The sequence below is a fragment of the Nannobrachium achirus genome (assembly GCF_963921795.1).
Source record: "Nannobrachium achirus genome assembly, chromosome: 5".
Classification (NCBI taxonomy): Eukaryota; Metazoa; Chordata; class Actinopteri; order Myctophiformes; family Myctophidae; genus Nannobrachium; species Nannobrachium achirus.
In genome coordinates this window covers 65,767,721-65,790,877 of record NC_137814.1, presented here as the reverse complement: position 1 = coordinate 65,790,877, position 23,157 = coordinate 65,767,721, and the positions used below count along the sequence as shown (strand labels likewise).

General features: G+C 41.9%; 2 long non-coding RNA genes across 2 annotated transcripts; both read right to left on the bottom strand.

Annotated features, from left to right (window-relative positions):
• Positions 1-15,538: 15,538 nt before the first annotated feature.
• On the bottom strand, positions 15,539-17,381 carry LOC308284613. Its single transcript, XR_013962033.1, has 5 exons — positions 17,177-17,381; positions 16,673-16,760; positions 15,978-16,132; positions 15,740-15,874; positions 15,539-15,642 (listed from the first exon to the last, which is right to left on the bottom strand). It is a non-coding gene; the product is annotated as an uncharacterized lncRNA (long non-coding RNA).
• Positions 17,382-17,844: 463 nt separating this feature from the next.
• On the bottom strand, positions 17,845-20,827 carry LOC308284612. The gene is made up of 5 exons (XR_013962032.1): positions 20,652-20,827; positions 20,470-20,562; positions 20,033-20,264; positions 18,265-18,393; positions 17,845-17,981 (listed from the first exon to the last, which is right to left on the bottom strand). It is a non-coding gene; the product is annotated as an uncharacterized lncRNA (long non-coding RNA).
• Positions 20,828-23,157: the final 2,330 nt, after the last annotated feature.

Sequence of the window (23,157 nt, the reverse complement as noted above, 5' to 3'; positions counted from 1 at the left end):
ATATAAACTTTTTTTTTGTGTGGCCATTGCCAAACAAAGAATGGACCTTGATATGAAAAAGGTTGAAGACCACAGACTTCTAGTGCTCAAGTTTAGTACACTAAATACTTTACTTATACATTGGCTATTTTGACCAATGATCAAGTTACTTACTTTGAACCCGTATGCCTCAAGCATTGACATGTCCTTGCATCATCTTGGTCCCTGTATTTGGAAACTGACCAAGGATCTCACGGACCATTGAATCCAATGTGTCATTGTCGATAGCGTTGTTCAAGTCAGACACCCTTAAAAAATAAGAAATCATACAAATCAACGTTGGTAAACCAGACAAATTAATGAGCATCATTGTTTGGAGCTTTTGCCCAGGGCCTATGCCCATTTGGGACCTCACTCTCCGCTGTAGCTCCTGGCCAGGGCAGAGGTCCCAAACGGGGATACCCGGGCCATAAGATCCCAGATACAAACTCAGACTCACCTAATGCCATGTTCAGCCATTCGACGGTAGACCGTTCTTTCGCCAACTCCAAACAGATGAGCTATGTCACAAACAGTTAATCCTGCAAATAAATAACTCTCCAAGGCTTCGATGGGTACATCATAGGACGGGCGTCCACGTATTCCATGGGTATGGGAACTTTGTTCTACTTGAAAATATAATCCTCCCGCCACTTCATTCACATTTTCCAAAATCACTGGGTCAATCTCCACATCTAAAGTTTCGGATAACGCGATTATACATTCCAAGACGGACTCCACTCGAAATAACAAAGTTCGAACAAGCATTTTCAGCAATATCACTCAAATATCTCAATTCACCTGCAATTGATCTCCAGCTCTCCGGCGTCTCCGCCATTGATTCTTGTTGTTTTGTTTCCTCAATCTGACGGAAGTCTTCTTCTTCTTTTGTGTTTATTGGCGGTTGGCAAACCATTGAAGGCGCATTACCGGCCGCCACCAACTGGACTGTATAGTGTGGGACTAGAGCTTGTACAGCAAACCAATAAACAAAAAGGAAAAAGAATATCTATATTCTATTAACTAAATGTGTTGCTCTTATGAATTTAATAACAAGATGATATAGCCTACTTTCCCCTTTCCTAAGAGACCTGACTGTGTAAAGTCATGATGCTTGATCTTTCTCAATGACTGATGTAACTCATTCCTCTCACTGTTGTATTTACTACAATGCAGGAGTACATGTTCTACCATTTCTATGCATTTTCCTGTAGGGTGTTTCCCATACTCCCCTCCTTCCTATTCCAACCCACCGCCCTCTCAATGCAGACCAAATTTGGATCTTATATAGGTGTCTTCCAACCTCCCCACCATCCCAGCACTTCTGCCATACTGACTGTGTGTATGTTCTAATAAAGTGGATTAACCTCACTCCTACTTAACGGCACAGGTACATTTACCTCCTCAATTCTTAAGCTTGTTTGGCCAGAATGTTGACCTGTTCATTTCCCTCAACACCAGCATGGGCTGGAACCCACAAGAACGTTTATTTCCTACTCTGTACAAAATAAACATAACAACATAAACTCTTCACTAACAAGGTCCATTCTGCATGCAGACTTCCCAAACGTAATACTCTGTAGTGCTGAGAAGCTATCGGATGCAATAACTACATTATTTCTTTCCTTCTCCTCTATCCACTGCAGGGCCAAGATTATTGCCACTAACTCAGTTGTATATACAGATACATGACTAGTTGACTTACTTGACTTAATCCTCTTTACCCCGTTGAGGGGCATAGGGCGTCCACCAGAGCTCTCCATCTCACTCTCTTCTGGGCCAGGGCTTTTGCTTCTTGCCAGCTCACTCCAATGTTCTTTAGGTCTTGGAGAGTGGAACGTCTCCAGGTGTTTCTTGGCCTACCCTGCTTCCTCTTTCCCTGTGGATTGTAGTCCAGGGCCTGTCTTGTGATGTTGTTTGTGTCCTTTCTAAGGGTGTGGCCTATCCAGTTCCACTTTCTCCTTTTGATGGTATTTGCTATATTGTCCTGTTTTGTGATCCTCCATAACTCTTCATTTGTAGTTTTGATGCGCACTCCCTATAGGCCAAGGAAAAACTCTTTCCTTGCATTTTTCACATCAGCCTTTTATAGCGCCACCTGGAGGCCGACTTATGTAAGACACTTTTTTGGATATTACTCCTTCAGATTTTACACAAAATGTACAAACATCAGTACACAGTGTCTCTACAGTCATATGATCAAGACGGATCTTTCCTGTATTAAATATACCATCCTGATTGGCTAAGATTGGCCTCCAAACTTTGCAGGATTGATCCGTTTCAAACAAAATGCCTCAAATCAAACACAGCTTGCAATTGTAATGACATTGTTTACGCACATTCGGAAAAGGCCAAGGAAGAAATTACACTACAAAATGTTCAAATCATCCTCATGGTGGCGCCATGAAAGGCCTAAGATTGGTGAAGAACACATGCCACCCTTTTTACATTGGCCTATTATACCACCACCAGGACGCGTGGCTGGTGGAGACCTGTGCTCGGAAGAGCACTTTTTCTAGTTTAAACTTTGTTTCAGTAAAAAAAAAGGAGCCTCTCAGATGCAGTATAGTGACTGGGCATGTTTTGAAATGATTTTATCTCTCAAAAATGATGCTTTAGCTAATTCAACAATAAAAAGGCAGAACCAGGGCGGGACAAGGCAGAAAGAGCCTGCTGGTTGGTCAGTCAGGGACCAATCAGAAGGCTGACAAAGGATGAATTATACTTAGAATTGGAATGCAATTCAACCTACTTCCTGTGGGCTGGTGTGCCTGAAGAGGCTGCTTGGAAGGGTCTGGATCTGTTGATACAAACATGAATTAACCTAATTAAGTTGATTAAGAGACCTTTGTGCCCTAGTGACCATATCTAAGCAGGGTTCCCAGCTACTGGGTGAAACAATTCTAAGGGGATTGGGTGCCAAATATCTAATCAAATCCTTTCTTTTTTTCACCCAAAGGTTGTCTTACAATTGGAAATGTTTTGGACATACTGTACAAGGTTTCCACCCGACAATGACGAAGAGCTTGTGACTAAATAATAAGTAACTACATTGGAGCCATTGGAACAAAGGTTATTTTATTTACTAATCAGTAACATTTTTGAACAGCAACAATATTACAACTCTATATTATTTACTCACAAAATTAATAAAATCACAATGAATGCCCTACATTCTCATTCAAAAGAGTTGCTCAACATTTGCAAAAAAAAGTACAGATTGTGGCATATGACGACCCGTTACGATCCCGTAGACCAGTTATGTTTGCTACTTTTGAAAAAAATAAAAATATAAAAAGATAATAAAATAAACAGTTATTTTTTTTTACCTTCCAACCGACTCGTCTCCCTACTTCAATTGACTGCCAGTCTGTAATAATCCATTTGAACGAGGATCATGGTGTGCTGCTTTTTGTAGTGTGTGTAACAGAAATAAAAGTCCCTCTAACCTGACAAAAAAAGCCTTGCCATGCTTTCAACCAAGACTGGACAGTTGGTCCTCAGCCTCTGTATGGATGGCAGCCTCTGTTGTCTCACGCAGGGAGTTCATGTGCGACTCCATCTCAACTTTGAGCATCTGAATTTCTTCTCCACATGTGTTGGCATGATACTTTGCTTCTTTATTTGTTGTAATTCCAAAATGGCTGAGGCGGTCAAATACAGCTTTTTTAGCACCACCCAATTGGAGTACACTGTTGATATAATAAGCAAACGATGACAGCATGGGTTTTTTTCCCCGGAGGGCCACAGATGCAGCAGCACAGGTTTGAAGGGAAGAGTCTTTGGATATCTGAGACAACATGGAGAACAGAAATGGAGAGGCGGCAGCTTTCTGAAGTGGCGTCGTTGACAGAACTGTCCTCCTCCCTAGAGCTGGCCACGCGTGACGAGCTTGACCACATTGTCGTGTTGTTGACGATCATCTCGCTTTCCTTTCGGTTTGTGGCCGTCGACGTCCTTCTCTGATTTCAAACTAGGCGCCAGCAGTCTGCGTAAATAGGACCATAGAACACCCATCTCTGCACTGGCTGCCCGACCCGTCTCAGCCAAGGTCCTACAAGGTCCGACCTGCTCATCACACACACACTACTGCATAAATGAACTTGCCACTAATTACCGGTAGCAGGAAAGCAGGAGCGTCAGTTGGGTATGGCAGGGGTATGCAGCTGCCATATAGGTCTACCCTGGGTCCAGGGTGGAAATAAAAGTTACTATAACAGCTCTGACGGTGTTATGTAAAGAACGAGGCACCATGTGCAGGTATAAACTTTTTACTGTTCATTCAAAGTCAGGCATGTGTGTACAGAACTGCAACCGGCTAGAACAGTGTAACAATGACAACAAAAACTATTTCCTTTTCCCCTCTCTCTCTTCTCTTCCTCTCCCCCTCTTCTCTTGCTCTACTGCTCCCCCTGGCTCCCAGGCAGACCCAGCTTTTCCCTCTTACATTCACTCCCCCTCCCCCAAGGAAATGTCCACATTTCAAAAAAATTATAATCTTAGCCGTGCAAACACAATCAAATGCAAAATAGTGCAAATACAATTGGCAATACAACTTCTCTTCTTCTTCTTCTTCTTCTTTTTTTTTTTTTTTAACTCACAACACCAAGAATAACTCAAAACAACTCAAAGTCCTGCAAATAACGTGGCGTGTTTCTCAGTCTCTGACTTCTAGGGACCGGCATCGACTGTGCAGGAGGCCCCTGTGGCTCACAGGGCGCCGCCACAGTAGTAGAAGATGCCATGGGGCTAGAGGCTGGGACTGGGGGTCGGGGCGACATTGGAGCCGGGGCAGGAACAAGGGCTGGTTGAGGTGAAACGGGGGCAGGGGCAATCGCCACCACCGGGGCCGGGGCTGGTTGTGGACCCTGGTCCCAAGTGGGCATAGTCTGTAGTGGCAAAGACCCCGACAGGGCTGTGAGGGGAGTTGCTGGCAAAAGAACCCCCGCAGTAGGGCCGGGAGAAGTGGTTGGGTCGCTCCGCTTGAACCGACTTGTGGGGGACACATAAGGCTTAAGTCGATTAAAGTGGACCACTCTGCTTGGCCCGCGGATTATCTGCCTCTTGTATTTCAAAGGTCACTGGGGGGTAGCCCTGAGCTGCTTCAAGTTGCCTCAGGATCACACAGGGGCCCAGCCACCGTGGCGCTATTTTGTTGCGAGAGCGGGCTGGGTCATTCACCATCACCAGTTCTCCCACACTGTAAGGGGTATACTTCTCCCGCCTATCATAGTAGTGTTTCTGTCGCTCCTTTTTGACGCCACTGAACTCCTGCACATCCTGTACAGCTTGTTGCAGCCTCTGCCGCAGGGAAGCGGCATAGTTGGCCGGGGTCCCTGTTGTGCTGGCAAAATGTATCTCTCCTAAACCCAGCTTGCTCTTTCCTTAGCTGGTCGTCCAGGGCTGATTGTATCCTATCTAGAATAATCCTGCAGAATATTTTGCTAGGAGTAGACTATGAAAGAGTTTGAAAAGTAATTTTAGTGGATGGTTACAAACTTTGAACAGAAGGTGGCAGCATTGCCTCAAATGTAAGTAAATTTAGTACAACATGGGTGCTGGTTGCTGTCCCTGCAAGCAAGCCCCGGTTGGGCCTCTGCAGGCTATGTGTGGGCAGTGAGGGCAATGCCAGCCATCACTTTACCTGCACAGGCCCATAGTGGGATTGCCCAAATTAGGCCCACAGCTGTTGACTCATCATGGGCTAACCATGGGTGTACTGTGGGCAGCCCGTACGTGTGAAAAGAGCGGCAAATGATGTGGTCTGCCCACACAAAAACTGCATTGGGCCCAAAGGTAGAACTATGCTATGGGCCTAAACGGGCGTACTGAGGGCAGCCCTCAAAATTTGCAGCTCTTTTCACCTTTCTTTATGTATTCATTAATTGTTCCCGCCTTTTCATTCACTACCACTGGACAGCAGCTAATGACAGGAGGAGATGAACCAGTGATTTGGACATTTGGACATGGCTGCTATTTAATGGTGAAATGGTACAGTAAGGACCTGCTTTTGACATTAATATAAGACAATAGCCAATAAGATAATAAGATAAAAAATTTCTGTTCTTTCATTTCTCATTGTTCACACAAACCACAAAGGGTGGATATTGGCATTCGCTAACTTAGCTAACTCAACTTTGGCCATAGCTGGCCAGCTGTTGACCCAGTGTTAGTCTACACCAAGTTATTATTGTAAACTTTGTGAGCTTGTAGAACTGCTATTTTCGGGTACCAAATACATTGTGCAATGGAGCAATAAAGGTGTGTCAAATACATAGCTAAATTAGCAAGTTATAAAACAGTGTGGCAACAAGTGAATTATTTGTTACCTAGCTATAGTTTGGTTTGTGTCAAAACTAGTGAGAAATGGCTAACAATTTGTGCACACTCACACACCATCATATGTTGCCCTAAATATTTTTCTGTTCCTTACTTCTTTTCCTAAAGTTGGATGAGTTTGTCAAAGATAACCATATAGCATACATGGAATCTGACTGAGTGGGTTACGTGTTTTGAAGGTATGTACTGTAATAGGCATTTTACTGAATGCATTTTACTGAATGTACAATAGTACACATGACTGTTGTTGGCATTTATCTCATATTAGATAACCACATTACCCCTTTGAAACAGACAGCCTTTAAAAACAGCTTGTAAAAACAGTTTGTGTTAAAACAATATTTTGCAGAGCAATGGATTGACACAGAGTGCTTCTTTCTCCTGGATGGGGAAAGCTTGGCATCCCTCATACTGTATATCTCCTTGGGCCACGGCTGAAATTTCAACGACACCTGCTTGAGGTACACCAGAGTAGGTCTAAAGAGACAAAATGTGTTATGTGTGTTTCAAAATGTAGTTATTAGTTAAGGTATTTGGGGATAAAGGATTTTTTTTCATTTTTTTTCATCAAAACTGGGAATTGCTTCTTTTATTACTTATCAGGAAGCTGGGGCCTGTAGTTAACTTCTGGTCTAAGCCATGTGACATGCATTTTAAACATGGATCACAGCAGTGGTTCTCAACCTTTTCAGGCAACTGTGACCCCACTGGGGACCCCAACAAAATAATCACATTTGAATTGATGACCCCCTAAAAATATTATATTTGAATTGGGGACCCCCAAACCCTCTCCCTGACAAGCACATGGACTGTTTGATTCGGTTCCATTGGTAATTATTGTGAAAGTGGCAGATCTACAAGCTCAGAAGTTCAACCGCAAACTGGTGTTGTGAGCTTGTAGATCCCCTGAAGGGTCCTGACCCACACATTGAGAACCCCTGGATTACAGGGTGAACTATACTGTATAGTAAGTGTATGCAGTGTTTTTTGAAAATGTTTTTTTTTTTTTTTTTTTTATCATTTTAACAATGTAGCTCTGACCCTGGTGCTAATAATTTTCTTTTCATACTTTTATACTTTTCTATTATTCTAGCCCCACACCAGAGCCTACTATTTTGCTGCAGCCCATATCAGCACCAGAACCACAACCAGTATTGCCTACAGACTAGCAAAGAGCTTTAGTGGAAGATGGAGCAACATTTGTAAGTTCACTTTGTCTGTGCGAGCAGCTTTGCAGCCTTGCTTCATTGACTGTAGGGAGGGGAGGGTGGTCTAGTCTACATTTTGAAATTAATGTTCTGTAGTTTTAATTTATTTTGCCTTCTCTTTTTTATTAAAAATATCTGTTAGATCTTCAGCAAAATAGATGATCGGAAATGTTTGTTTTGTGGTCTTCAGAAGAAGCTCTCCTGATCAATCTCTATATCAATGGTCCATACTGTATGCCCACCTGATGGAGGAGCGCTTCGGAGAGAAGTGAGTATCAATCAAGATTAAGCAATTTTTTAACTAGTGGTAGATACAATTCCACTTATGTGAACCACATACTGTAGGGTTCCATCCAAGCAATCCATTTCAAAAAGCTTTTACATAAAATATGTTGTAAGGACTGTATTCAATTAATAGTTTAGGTTGCTTAGTAGCATTTATATATCTATTGTCTACAGTAAGTCCAACTTCAGCTATGAAGGCAACCCTGGCATTTATCGATACATTTCCATGCCTGAGGGACTGCCAGGGCACATGCTATGTAAGTAACGCTACTACTACAGTATATAGCCTGACTTAGCCAGATTAAATACTAATGCCGCTAACTGCAGTATATATCACCTTGTTTTAACATGGGTGGATTGTTTAGACTAACTACTATACACTATATCCTATATAATCCACAAAGCAAATTATGAACACACATTGTCAACTTGGTGTTGCTGCCTGTTGTTTCCTAACGTGTGTGTGTTCCTTTCTGCTTATTTCCTTTACTTTAAGATGAATGGTTCACCCCGGCGAGGAGTCATAAACCAGCATCAGGGTATCCGGAGGAGCACCTCCACAATGTCTGGAAAAGGTGCCGACAGCGCTAGGGCAGGCAGTTGAATTCACCACAAGAGGGAAGAGACCCGAGTCATCCTGCCAGGTACAGCAAGATCAAGGTGTCAATACAACATAGTATATTCAACTCACTTGCATTTCGAAGTGGATGACTGTATGCTCTTTGCAACAAAGAACTCTACATTGTAAACTCGGATGATCTAAGTGAGAATTTATTCTTTTCTCTGCTCATTACAGAATCAGATGTAACTGCAGAGCAAGTCCTGCAAATGTCAGAGTGGCTGAAAAACAACATACTAAGTTCGGCCGATACATTTTGCAGACCTCCATCTATAGGGTACCAGTGGATACAAGAAAATGGGACAAAGCCAATCCAAGCCATAGTTGAAGAGTTCCTGTGTCACAGTTCCAAGGACACTCCAGGCACGGTGAGCTTTTGAATTAAATTGATTATTGTTTGTTCCTTAGGGCATGGTCAACCAAAGTTTAATTCTACCTGTGGATTCTGTCAAAGCTTTTCAATGGGAATGAAGTATAAACATGTTAGCACTATGTGTGTGTCTCACACTCTCACACGCACGCACGCACGCACGCACGCACGCACGCACGCACACACACACCCGCACGCACGCACGCACGCACGCACGCACGCACACACACCCACACACACACACACACACACACACACACACACACACACACACACACACAAATGCAGATAATATAATAATTCAAATGCAGATAATATAATAATTATGTTTTATATATTTCCAGATGAATTCAGCCATGAGAAAGGACAAGCCTGGGTAATGGTTGTGAGCAGTACGAGAAGAAACATCCTGGAAAATGTACTCATGGCTCAGGTCACAAGGTGGGCTGGTGGTATAGGGGACTCGCCGTTGACGGCTGACTGGAGGTTGGTTGTTTTGTTGTTGTTTATAGTTTGTTAAAAAAAAAACGATTTGTTAAAAATGTGTGTGCTTTTGTTGTTTTGAAATCAATCACACAATCTTAATATTCTGGGTCCTTCGTTCCAGTTTATTGGTTGACCTTAATCACAATCCACCCCACCCAGATCAACACTTGACAATAAGCTGCAAAGTTAGACTGTGCTATTCAGTTCCTGACATTGTATTTTCTCTTTTTTTTGTTTTTTTTTATTACCCACAGTTGCATGGTAGTGCTGAGGTAGGGGTATAAGGAGTAGTTATAAGGGATTTAATTAAGAGATGATGAATGTAAATCATGTTATCCTAATCCCTGAATACTCTAAAACAAACAAAGTAAAAGTACAAAAGTATAGGTATCAACATTTACTTAAAGTACCAGAAGTAGAAAGTACTCATTATGCTGGATGTCCCATTTCACAAGTTTTCAAATGTAAGATCTTGAAAATAAATTGCAGATCTATTAGCTCACTATGCGTCACATCACAGGCTTGTAGAGCTCTTTTTTTTCAAATGGCCGGAATGTATATAGGGCTGTGGTGGTCAATGTATGTTTTTAATAATAATCAAAATCTAAAAAGTAACTACCGGTAGTAACTCAATTTTTAAAATGATTGTAGTGGAATAAAAGTATAATGTCTGCCTTTTAAGATAGCGAAGTAAAAGTATTGAAAATTGGAAACCCCAATGTTGTTCTACTGAATGTATATGTTGTGTTGTTTTATATTTGTTTTGCATTTAATAAATACATTGATTTTAATCCCTTTGACTGGTGTTATTTACTTTTTATACATTTTAGATGAATAGAATAATAGTTATTTTTTTTTCCTAAAGTGAATTTAAGTTACAGTAGTTGAAATGGTTTAAACATAATTATTGATGCAATAGAGGAAATAGACTACAAAACCATTGTGGGCATAGTGAGGGCCTAGTTAGGGCAGTAAATAGGGCTTCCTGAGGGCCAAGTGAGGGCTGCCTATTCAGGGCCCCAAGTGGGCCTATGCCGGCCCAGTGTAGGCTTGTGAGGGCAGCCCTTACTTAGCCCTCACAATGTGAGGGCTAAGTAAGGGCTGCCCACGCAGGCCCAGCACTTTGGGGCCAACACTTTGCCGATGTTCAAACCCTCTGGGGCCCAGTGTGGGCCGCCTACAGGGGGCCGTTTGGCCAGCCCTAAGTGGGCCTGGACAGGGCCAGTGCAGGCTTGCTTGCAGGTGGTCTGACTCTCGGCTGTGAAAGTGTCAAAGCAGGTAAATTAAAGACAATCAATAGAAGGTTAACCTCTCATTGATAAATACAAGCATTTAAGGTGGTCCGTAGCAGGTCTGTTCAGGAGTTCTTGGAAATGCTCCCTCCAGCGTTCTAGCTGTTGGGTTTCCAGGGTCAGGAGTTTTCCCTCTTTGTTTTTCACTGGTCGACTAATAGTCCTGTTCTTCCCCGCCAGTTGTCTTGTGATCCTGTAAAGGTCTTTCATGTTCCGCTGTCCAGCTGCTACTTCTGCCTCGGCATGCAAGATCGCCAACAAATTGTCTCTTGTCCCTTCTCGTCTTATTTTTCACTATCCTGCTTTTTTGTTGGTATTCTTGTCTACACTGTTCTTTCTTTTCCCTATCAGATTCCCTGTTGCACTTTGCTTTGAGGTCCCTCTATGGCTTAGGTGTCGTCCGCAATCCAGTCTTTTCTTTCCCTCTTCCTATACCCCAAAAATGACTAACATGACTAGTTAGTCTCTTCTTAATGTTTACTTTGCTTACAGGTATGTACACAGCTGATCCTGTACATTCTGATTCAGGATCTGTTGAGCCATAGTATAGATAGCCATGTATAGATAAACACTGAATCTGGATACTTATGTTCACAATATCTTTGAACTGAGTACCACACTGCAGTTGTCCCTGGCTTGTTTTTTTTTTAGTTCCTGCTGTACTCCAAGATCTACACAGGGCCATGGAAAAAAACAGGGAGGCATGGGAGGGATTGTCACTTTAGAACACTCTTAGTAGGATAGTATATCACTATGCCCTTAGAGGTTAACCCAATATGCCAACTCTGACCGGATGTCACGAGATCTCGAGGGAGAAGCACAGTCTTGCGATAGATAAAATGTATTATTATTTTATTTGGATCTCTCTCTTTTAATCAGCTTCCAAGAGTCCAAAACGAATAAAACATATTACATCATAATAATAAAAATAACAACCAAGTATTAAAGCATAATAACAAAATACAACTTTACTCACACTCCCACTCCCTCAGACTGGGATTCTTGTATATTTTTTTTTAATGCAAACATGGTGAAATTGATATATAAAGGGGGGGGGGGGGGGGGGGGGGTGAGGCATATAAACTCATGAAGATTCACAATGGAAGATCTGACATGAGGTGTCGAGTCATGTCATTGTGATGTCAGATTGTGACGTCAAAACAGGCAACTATAGACATTGAGCTATGACTCATATGGAGATCTGTACGACAGTCCATCCCTTTTATGCCCAAAATGGAGATGAGCATATGCCCAGATAATGGCATGCACCCTTTTGTGCCGATATACCGAGCTGGCGGATTTGTTCAATGTGTGAAATCACTGAGCAGACCGATTATATAAAGCGTGACACAAAGTGTGACAGGAAAGCAATAATGCCAGTTATGCCTTGCACTCTTTGAAAACCTATGGCCACCACAAACTTTTAACAAAAAAAAAACAAAAAAACAACAAGGCAGGCCGCAATGGCAAACAGTGCAATGAGGTATCTTTGAACAAACAGAACAATAAAACTCAAGATAGCAGTAATGGTACAACCACAGTGGTGTGTTCTAGACTTTTTTTCCCCGCGGCTATTCGTGTGGCCAGCGCATACGCCAGTGCATAATGCCTATCAGACACGATACTTTGAAAGGTTCTCAAGGGCACACGCTTTAAAAATATATATCTTCATGGCATACGGCATAGCACTGTACAACAACCACCGAGTGGAAAAATACAAAACATGTACATCTTAACCCATTTAGGACTGAGGCAAAAAAAAAAAAAAAGAAAAAAAACATCAGGGGGAGACCATACTATACTGTACATACTGTAGCAACAACCTAAATGGGTTAATGGAAGTGAAATTCAAATACGACTTAACATGTCAACACATATCCGTAGACAGTGCAATGAGGTATTATTAAACAAAACAACATTCACTGCCAAACCCGAGTACACCCTAGTATAAGGGTACAGATGTGCGCCGCATGGAGACACAATGTGCTGGTAGGAACAAAAGACCTCCAAACTGGTTTCGTATAATATCCAGTCGTCTCCAGATATATTTTAGTGCAATGAGGTATTCTTTGAAAAAGCAAAACAAAAACTCAAGATGGCAGCAATGCTTGGTACAACCACTGACAAACCAACCAATTTACATCAGTACTGGCCAAATCCCCATTCAGAGGATGATATGCTGGCCAGCAGCCAATTTTTGGCAATTCTAGTTTGCAAAAACAGGTAGAGGACTGTGGCAGTTCGTTTTCCATAAGTTCTACCTCCAATTATTATTGGTATTGAGGGATGACGTCCCACCCAGTCCAGAAGGTCAGGAGTCTCTTTAGCACCTCTGAAGGACCTAGAGATAGAGCACATAATAGCTGTTTAAGTGATGGGGCGCGCGCGCACACACACACACACACACACACACACACACACACACACACACACACACACACACACACACACACACACACACACACACACACACACACACACACACACACACACGTGTAATCCAATAAATAGGGGTCTGTGACCCCTAGGGCAGGGGTTCCCAAACTTTTATTGGCTCAAGGCACCCCTATAAATAATTTTACCTCAAAGGCACACCTACATTATATTGATAATTTTCACTCCCAGCACCTGATATTTATGCCATAGTTTAATATTACCTTTAGCATAATAGTATGAACTATTTTTTCAATCAAAATTGTGAATATTCTTGTTATCATTTATTATAAGATGACAACATCTGAATGAATTTGTTTTTAATTGAGTAAATCAGAATTGTATGGTACATTCAAATTGATTCACCTCCATAAAAGGGAAAACATGAGGGCAATTTTGCAATTATTCTCCCCGACATTATGTTGCGAAGAGGTTTTTACAGGTGGATCTTATATTCACGTTAACAACTAGAACCCTATAGCATCCATTATTCTGAGGGCATATTTAACCAAAAATAGGCTCATTTTCAGCTAAAAAGGTTTGATGCAGAGTGTTAAACAGAGTCAAAGGTCAAGTCCAAGTATTAAAGGTTGACAAGGTTAAATGTCTGAAAATACACATGGAACATATTCATAGAAAAGATTGTGAGAACAAATAAACCAAAACCTGACCACACAGCTAAATGTGTTGTCAACCACGTCTATGAAGGGATGAAATAGTTCAATCTGCAACACAATGGCCCTCATTTATCAATGGAGTGTAAAAAATGGTCTATTTTTTTCACCAAATTTTGCGTAGGGCAACGTGTGCACGGCATTTATCAATGCTTCCTAAACAGACACACCTGGTGTAAATGTGATCGCAGCGTTGATAAATGCGGCGGCTGAAATCAATCTGGCACGCCCTTAAATATTAGAGTTTCAGAAGCCTCTCCCCCAGATTTTGCGACAATGAGTGGCCAGAAGACGGCAAAAAAAATAAACTATGCCGAGGAGGAGGTTGATGTCCTCACCTCCGAGGTTGCCAAACATAGACGAGTATTGTTTGGGAACAAAAGCAGTGGGATTAGCGCTTTTCAAAAAAACAAGATTTGGACCAAGATAACGAGGGAAGTGAACAGCGTTTCACGAGACGTCAGGACTACAGCAGAGGTTTGATTTACCATTTCAATATGGATTTAATATAGCATAATATAGCCTAGATTTGTTTGATTTACCATTTCACTCTAGATTTAGCCTATAGCCTAATATATATTTGAACAATATGCCACAGCGTAGGCCTACTTCTCTTTTTTTTATGTATATTTACATTCATTTATAGGTTAAGAAGAAGTGGTCTGACATTAAAATGGCAGTGAAGAAGCGCATCAGCGCTCATCGACAGAGCGCACTGTTAACCGGTGGTGGTCAGGTAAGTTAGTTATGTGACATTGTAGCCCGCAAAGCAACAAGTTGATTAAATGCAATACAGATGGGAAACTTATTTCCATTGTGATCCTATGACCAGACTAATCCAGATTTGGAGCTGACCGAGGTGGAGGAGAGGGTGGCCAGCCTGATAGGCAAAGAATCAATAGAAGGGTTGGATGTGCCAGGAGGCGACACCGCTGTTTTTGATGGTAAGATCATGCATATGATATCAGTAGCCTATTGCCTTACATTTAAATGAGTACATCGTTCACACATTTACAGTATTTTTTATTCTTTATACAATTTGTAATTTCAGAGCTTTCGTGCAGTGGCACAACGGGGGAAGCCGTTGTTTCAGAGGAGGAAGGAGCTGGTGGCAGTGGTTCCTCGGTCCCCAGCAGCAGCGATGTCCCAGCTGGCGGTGGTGCGGCCCGTGCGGGAGGCCGTGGAGAGGTGCGCGGTGAGAGCGCGCTCCCTTCCTCGGTACCCGACATCCCAGCTTGCAGTGGTGGTGATGCGGCAGGCAGAGGAGAGGTGCGCGGTGAGAGAGCGCGCCCTTCCTCTGCTGCAGAAAGAGCCCAGGTGGTCACAAGCTGCAGTCCTGGAGGGCCAACAGAACATAATCGAAGCCTTGGGTCAAATTAATCAGTCTTTAATTAATTTAACAGAGTGCATCTCGCAGGGTGTGGAGAGAATATGCAGCGTACTGCAGACCCGGCCGAATGCGGAATAAATAAATGTTGGTCAGTAAAACGCTGTGTAAAGTGTCTGATTTATTCCATGTTTATAGTTGTTTCGTTGCCTTTGCTGTTTTATGCTAATGTTTGTAAACCCTGGAGCACTTTGAGGTATGCATTTTTGTAATGATAATTATTATTTCTGCATTATAAATAGTATTTGGGTATAGCTTATCAGGCCAAACGGTCAGAATGGGGTTACATACATTTTTAAAAACGACGAATGATTTCCGCCCTCCTCTGTGCGGCCCTCTGGTAATTATTCACTGGTAGTGGTAGCATTGGTTCGATGGGCATGGGCTCGTCCATCAAAATGGGGCCTTCCAGGGGCACTCCGTGGGCCACCGCAATGTTATGGAGAACAGCACAGGCCAGTATCATGTTGCAAGCCTTCTCTGGCTTGTACAACACTGTGCCACCAGTGTGGCTCAGGGAAAGCCACCTGCCTTTGTGACACAAGCAGATGTGGATTAGACTTAAATATCTGATAACCAAATAAATGCTTACTGAAAAGAAATGGATGTGATCACACACGCATCGCACCTTTTAAATGTCCAATGCAGCGCTCCACAGTAGCGCGTGTTTCAATGTGCGCATCATTGAACCTGCGCTCCTGGGCAGTTTGGGGTTCCTGCAGTGGAGTAATGAGGTACTCTGCCATGGCATAACCTTTGTCACCTAGAACACATGTCCCACTGAAATGTTAGTATTTGGAATACATCTAAATTAATGTTTTTCATTTTGAACACAGGCTACACAGCCTATAGCCAAATCTACTCACCTATTAGATGACTCCTGCTGCGTAAAGCGCCCGCCTGCAGTTCAATTCCCACACCACTGTTGTGGAATATGTAGGAGTCGCGGGAACCCCCTGGCCACCGGGCTGCTATGACCTCTTCTAGAAGAGCCAGGTCTGCCATTGTTGCCATCTGATGACTGTCAAAGCTCGTTTAAATAGGTGCCAAAATGTACATAACGGTTTTTAATTGGTCGGGTGATCGCTTATAATTATGTCACCTGTTGTAAAAGATTTGGATATCGTTTACCTATTTTTTATGCGTTTAGGAAATATACGCATTTCTTTTTTTATTTATTTTTATTTTTATTATGGATTTCTTTGCTAGCTATATATATTTTTTAGTTAATACGTTTAGATGCCTGTCAGATGCGCATACAATGCTGCTTTGCTGCCTACGATGGAACAAAGTGGTGTAAGATGAATCCTACACCACCTCTGGACTTGACGTGAGATTTGATCCTACCCTACGCCAACGTCAAAGTCAAGTTGAAATGATAAATGTCGAGACTACCCTAAATTTCGGTGTACACCCAAATTTTGATCTGCACCACGTTGATAAATGAGGGCCAATATGTAGTGGGGGTCCCCTGCTGATCCCATAAAGGGCTGATCCCTCCACTAAAATACCCATATCAATAAGGAACCTGTATGGAATAATCTGGGGGAAATAGCCTTACTGTTCTCAATGAATTGGCGGAGGAGGCTGCATACACCATCATCGAGGACGTCCTGGTCTCTTGGCCATGTGATCTTCTCCAAGATCATCTAAAAAAAACAACAACCTTGGTTTAGTCATTTTAGTCTGAGAATAGAATAGAATAGTCACATCACATGAATTACAGGTAAAACAGTGGGTGAAAAACATTGTGGTGCAGCTTAAAACAACACCAGTAGTTAAAAGTGAAAACAGTGCAAAACCTCCCGAAACTTAATTAAGCCTAACAACCATAAAAGAATAAAAGATACAATAATAAATAAATATACACTACTCAAGTCCAATGTGACCAGCAGTCCTACACTACTGTTTATTAAGCATTCTCAAAACCGTGGGGAAAAGAACTGTTGGACATCCTGTCGGTCGTGCTTGGGATGCTTATGTATTGTTTCCCATGCCGGGGGTTTCTGCAGGCCTGAAACAGTTTATTGCTGGGGTGGTAACTGTCTTGTATGATGCCTTTTACCCTGGCTGCACATCTTTAGTCGAACAGTCCTTGGAGGGATGGGAGTTCGCCTCCAATGATGCGCTGGGCTGTTTTCACCACCCTCAGTAAGGCCCCTTGTCGTGGACGGTGCAACTCCTGTACCAGGCAGTGCAACAGTACAGCAGGATGCTTTCAACTGTGCTGTTATAGAAGGACCTGAGGATGCTGGGGCTGACACTGAACTTCTTCAGCTGCCGGAGAACCATGGAAGCCTAATAGTTGATGCTTTACAGACATTAAAGTGTAAAAATGCATGTCAAAAAAGTAATTGGCTTGTACATGATGTGGATTTGCCAAATTGTCAACATTTAAACAGGGTATTTAGGAAATGATAATGCCAGTGTCTGAGGTGACCATGGGGACTTTGATTTGATTCTTTTGTTTTTCTTGCTGGCTCATAAAAGTATATCCCATTTTCTGAAATGCCTGGCTAAAATCTCAATCTACAATCAAACATATATTCTGTAGTTGTTTCTTCATCCACCAGAAGGATGGAGACAATTGTTACCTGGTCTGTAGACTAAATTAAAGGACTGCTCAATTTGATCTTTGTCGTTACTGTTCGAACATGATTATGATAATAATAATTATTTGAAAATGCATACATTTTTTTTTTCATACATATGTTAGCTTAAGTTTTTACCTCTGGCCTTAGCTCTGTCTCAGAGGCCCTGGGGAAGAATATGGACACAGCGTCTGGCCTGGAGCTAAAGAACTCCCACACCCCGGTGTCAGCTAGGCCCCTCTTCAGTTGTTTCACCTATCTGCAGGTCCTTTCAAGAACCTTGAACCAAACACGATATTTCAGGAACATATTTTTCAGCGTGTTCTACAAGCACCACTGTCAATAATGGTAATGTAGATATTAGACAATGTTACCAAAACACATCTAAACAAAAGGTATTCCTATTATGAGGCAATTGACTCAAATAACCCTTTACAGATTTAGTTATCGTGGAAATACTAGACACATTTAATCTGGGTGTAGTGTGAAATTGTGCAATTTTGGAACTGGCAGTTAATTTCTCATTTAGACTTCATGTAGCATTTAAGCAAATTATACTTACAGCATGAATGAGCAACTGGTCCCTCAACCACCACCTGTTCTCGACGGTGACGGCAGGCAGCGACCAGGGAAAACAGAACGTGTTCACAAACGCCCGTTGTATCTCATTCAGGACATCTGACCCTTCGAGCTGATGAATGGCATTCACAAAATTTAGATTAGTGTGAAAGACCACACAAGTAATACATTCAAGTTTTAATGGCAGATCTACAATCTCACAAGACGCAGAGTTATTTCAAGTGATAATAGCTGTATATTCGATGCCAACCATTTCTATAGAGCAGTGGTTCTCAATCTTTTTTGCCTTGAGTACCCCCTTTTGCTGATTTTTGAATCCAAGTACACCCTTAACCCGACAACAACATTTTCCCAACTGCAATTAAAACCATAGCTATATATATATGATGATCCTTTTAAGAAATATAACATAAAAAAAAAAAAAAAAAAAGGAGTTATAGTTTCAACACTGTGGCCATAACATTTCAGTCCAGTTTTCATGTCAATAACTTACATTCAAACAACATTCAAACACATCCCAGGTGCCTGGTACCATGTCATTTGGGTTGGCAACTATCAGCGTCACAACAAGCTTCTCTAAGTGTCATCATTAAATGTAAATGATGTTTCTCCTTCTAATTCAATTGTCTTTAATTATTTAACTATGAATAATAGTATCATGATTTATACTTCTATTTTTCTTTTTGGGGGGCATTATCTTGAGTACCCCCTGCAGTACCTCCACGTACCCCATTTGAGAAACACTGCTATAGAGTACTTAAGATACTTTTACTGTACACAGAATTCTTTCAGGTCAACAAGCGGAAGTGATGACTCACACGAGCAGAAACAAACTTTGTTTTAACCAACAGATTTGCGTACCATACCTTTAAGTCCACCTATTACATGAACCAAATATGTCTTTTGTTTGTATTAATATGACTGGCAATATTATGTATAAAGATCTTTTCATTTATATACCACTGGTATTGAATAGGGATGGTCCGATCAGGTTTTTTGGAACCGATCACCGAGCACCAATCACAAAAGTTTGATCACCCGATACCGATTAATCACCGATCCGATCAAGTTATTTATATTTTATTATATTTTCTAAATGTTAATGTTTTAACTTTAATTCATTCATTCACTCATGAATTCATTTATATATTGTGACGGCGTTGTTTTCTCTGCCTTTTTTTCTCGACTGCGGTCAGCCTGAGGAACTCGCCATGCTCCACGACGTGATCCTTCTTCAAGTGCCGGATTAAATTTGTTGTGTTGAAAGTACTTGCTTTGTTTCCCCCACGGTTTACCTTCTCCTTGCATACATTGCAGATGGCCCATTTCACATCTGTCTCACACACTTTTAAAAAAGTCCACACCGCCGACATGTTGAAGCGTGTGTGTGTGCAGACTGCAGGATGCGCCCATAACAAACACTTTTAAAGTGTTTTAAGGCGGATGGTATGCAGAGTTATACGGCCACCTTCGGATCCGGAGTGCGCTCAGACCATAACAATACCTTGAATAGCACTGTATAATACGGCTTTGATCGGATGCACCGATCGGATCGGATCGGTGAATTTACCTTTTGATCTAAACCACCGATTATCACCGATCACGCTTTGATCGGCCCGATCCGATCCATTGCCGATTGATCGGTAACATCTCTAGTATTGATGAACATTTATAAACTATGAGACTTACATATTCATCATGATTGAGAAATAGAACATATATACACAAACCAAAGCTAAAACTTCTCTGACCTCTTGGTCCACACAATCTTCTGGGGTTATTGTTGCAGTCTCATCAGGCCCCCCGAACAGCACGTGGACAATGGCCTTTACTTGCTTAAACCGTACAGGCGGGGTCCATCGTTAAGAAAACAATGGCCCAGTAAACGGCCAGCCACGACAAAGAAGTCACTTTGTACCAATTCCGGAGCGGTGCAGGGAAGAAGGTGGTCTTGCTCACCTTCAAACAGCAGTGTCCTCGTGTCTGAGAAGAAAGATTTGACTTAACAGAGCAGTAGGGGCATGCACAATATCATAGCATATTCAGCATTTTCTTATAGCTAGTTAAAACCCAAATTATTATATCTGTTGCTTCACAGATGAAGGGGTCCCATCAAATGGGCAAGCTTCAAGCACACTTGAGCAAGACTTGGTGCCCAGGACCCCCCAGGGCTGCTGGGAATACTTACCACTGTCTTCATCAAGCAGAAATCCGTTTTGCAGTTGCACCATTATGGTTCCCAACACGTGTCGGCTGACCCCCTCACCAATGGCCGGATCACCTGGAAAAATATACGTATAGACATGTAAAAACAGAAGAGTTTGTCGTAAGACACAATTCCATACGTTGAGGAGTAACTGAGACCTTTACCTCTTAAGATAACGACCAGTGGACGAGCCCATTCAACTCTTGGATTCTTATGAAATCGTATTATGGCTCTGCTCCTCGTCACTGCTGATTCCTGCATGTCCAATTTGAAAAGAAGGTCCTCCTCCCTTTTATGCTCCTCCCATTTTGAAGAAGTAAACAGCTGTGCTGCCTTAATTGGGTCGGGCTCTGTAACCCAAGCTTAACAAGAAAACATAAATGAGCATCCAAAACGAGAAATTGTCAGTAAAAGGTAAAATTCATTGAGAGAATCATTACGTGTATTAGTTATGGCTTTCAGCCAGTAATCTAGAATCAGAAAAACCGAGTGAGAAGTAAAAACAAAGGGGGATGCTTAATGTGTTTAAGCAAAGTTATTATGACAGGTTGTTTTACTAGCTTACCTTTCAGATTGGGCATTGCAGCCTCATCATATGTAGGGTTGCCAACTCCCAGAGTTTCAAATACGGGACACTTTCTAAGGAAACATGCGCCGCCGAAGGCGGCGCCGAAAAATCGCATATTTTCGGTTATAAAGTTGGCTAAAACGGGCATTTTCCTATATTAAATCATATTTTTCCTTTCACAATATTAATTCGGGTGTCTTTGGGCCGAAAAATCGGATATTTTCAGTTATAAAGTTGGCTAAAATGTGTATTTTCCTCTATTAAATCATATTTTTCCTTTCACAATATTAATTCGGGTGTCTCTCAATTTTCCAAAACATATCGCCTAGGTCTACCTGGTCCTTATGTGCCCACTCTCTGGTTACCCAACACTAGTTTAATCATATTGGCATACAACAATAACCATTAGGTTTTAAAAACAAAATCAACGCATGCTTATGTTATTTCACATACCAGCCTGTCTGGGGTCGCTTTAGTTGGCAGACAAGATTACTGTAGTGTTCCCAGGAATACCAATATCCATGGCTTATTTTCTGTTGCTTGCCTGCTTTTTCACCTTTTTGTTTAGCCTATCACCTATCATGGATTCATGTCTAATATGTTTGTACACAATCTTCTGTCACACGTTTTTTTAAGACATTAAACAATGTTCTGAGCCGAGCACTGTCGTATGGTCGCTCGCACGCACTCGTTTCGTCTCTCGCAGGCAACTTGTGTGGAGTGAACCTACAGCCCATGCTTGGGAAGGGAGTGTGTAGGGGGCGGAGACTGTGTCTTAGCAACACTCAGAGCCGAATGTTAATAAGCCAATCAGCTGCTTACAAACAGCGCAGCGCCTCTCACAGCAATGGGATGCAGCACTTGTCTCAGAGGAGAGAGAGCAGAGTGGAAGTGGAAGCTCTCTGACAGGCAGAATCGCTGTCATTTCTCAATTAAATCATCCCGTCATTCATATTTATCCCCCAACCTTAAAATACGGGACAAAGAGCGTCCCGTTTCAGTTCAATACGGGACACGTCTTTTAGTTTCCAAAAAAGGGACGATCCCGTATTTTACGGGACGGTTGGTAACCCTAATCATATGACCCCATGTCATAATGATGTACTTGCTGTTAATGTGAAAAGAAAAAAGGATCCGTTTCCAGGTTATTAGAAGTATTGCAGAAGCTGAAATTCAACCTAAAAAGTACAGACCCCGAGCTGAAGCTGTGTTGGAAGACCCACCGCCAGGCCAGACACCTCTGCAGTCACCTCTGCAGTCACAAATCACCACTGACTCCCTCAAGCACCCTTTCCCCTTCATCCTCCTCTTGCTCCTGCAGTTCCTCATCTGGGTCGACAATTTCACCTGCATCCACGCAGATGTTGTGGAGGACTGTGCATGCTGTTATGACCTGTAATTATATGAGGGGGAGATAAATTATACTTACTGAAAAAAAGAGAAGAAAAAAAAAAAAAACATTGCCAATAAACATTTGTCTCAGAATAGAGGGTATGCGCATGCATAAAGTGAATGGCAAATTGAGTGGCAAAGTGAATTTAACATCATTTAAAGCAATCAGATAGGACTTTTCTGTTTGGATGTATGGGCTGTCAAGGCCAGAAAGTAGTGTTTGCCACTCAGTAGGCATTCCAGCATGACATCCGGGTATGATGATGCTGTCACACGCATACTCTCTATAGCATACATGGGCAACTGGCGGCCACATGCGGCCCCCACCTTGTCCTTCACTTAATATGGCCCGCAGGTTAATACCAGAATACTGATATATTATTGATTTCAAAGCTGTTACAATTCCAAACATGACCTGCTTTAATTCTGTCAGTCTGTATTAGTAGCTTAATGACTAGTATAGTTGTATTAAAATCTATTTTTTTATGTCCAATGTATTTATATTTAGGTTCATAAAGTTAACATAACTATGTAACTAAATGAGAGTTTTGAGAGTTGAAATTAAATACAAATTTTACATTTCAGGATTCCAATAAAAAAAAATCACAAAAAAAATATTCAGGATTCCAATTCAAAAGAAGCAAAAATAGCCGATCTACAAGCTCAAAACGCATTGCAGCACGATGCGTTTTGAGCTTGTAGATCTGCTA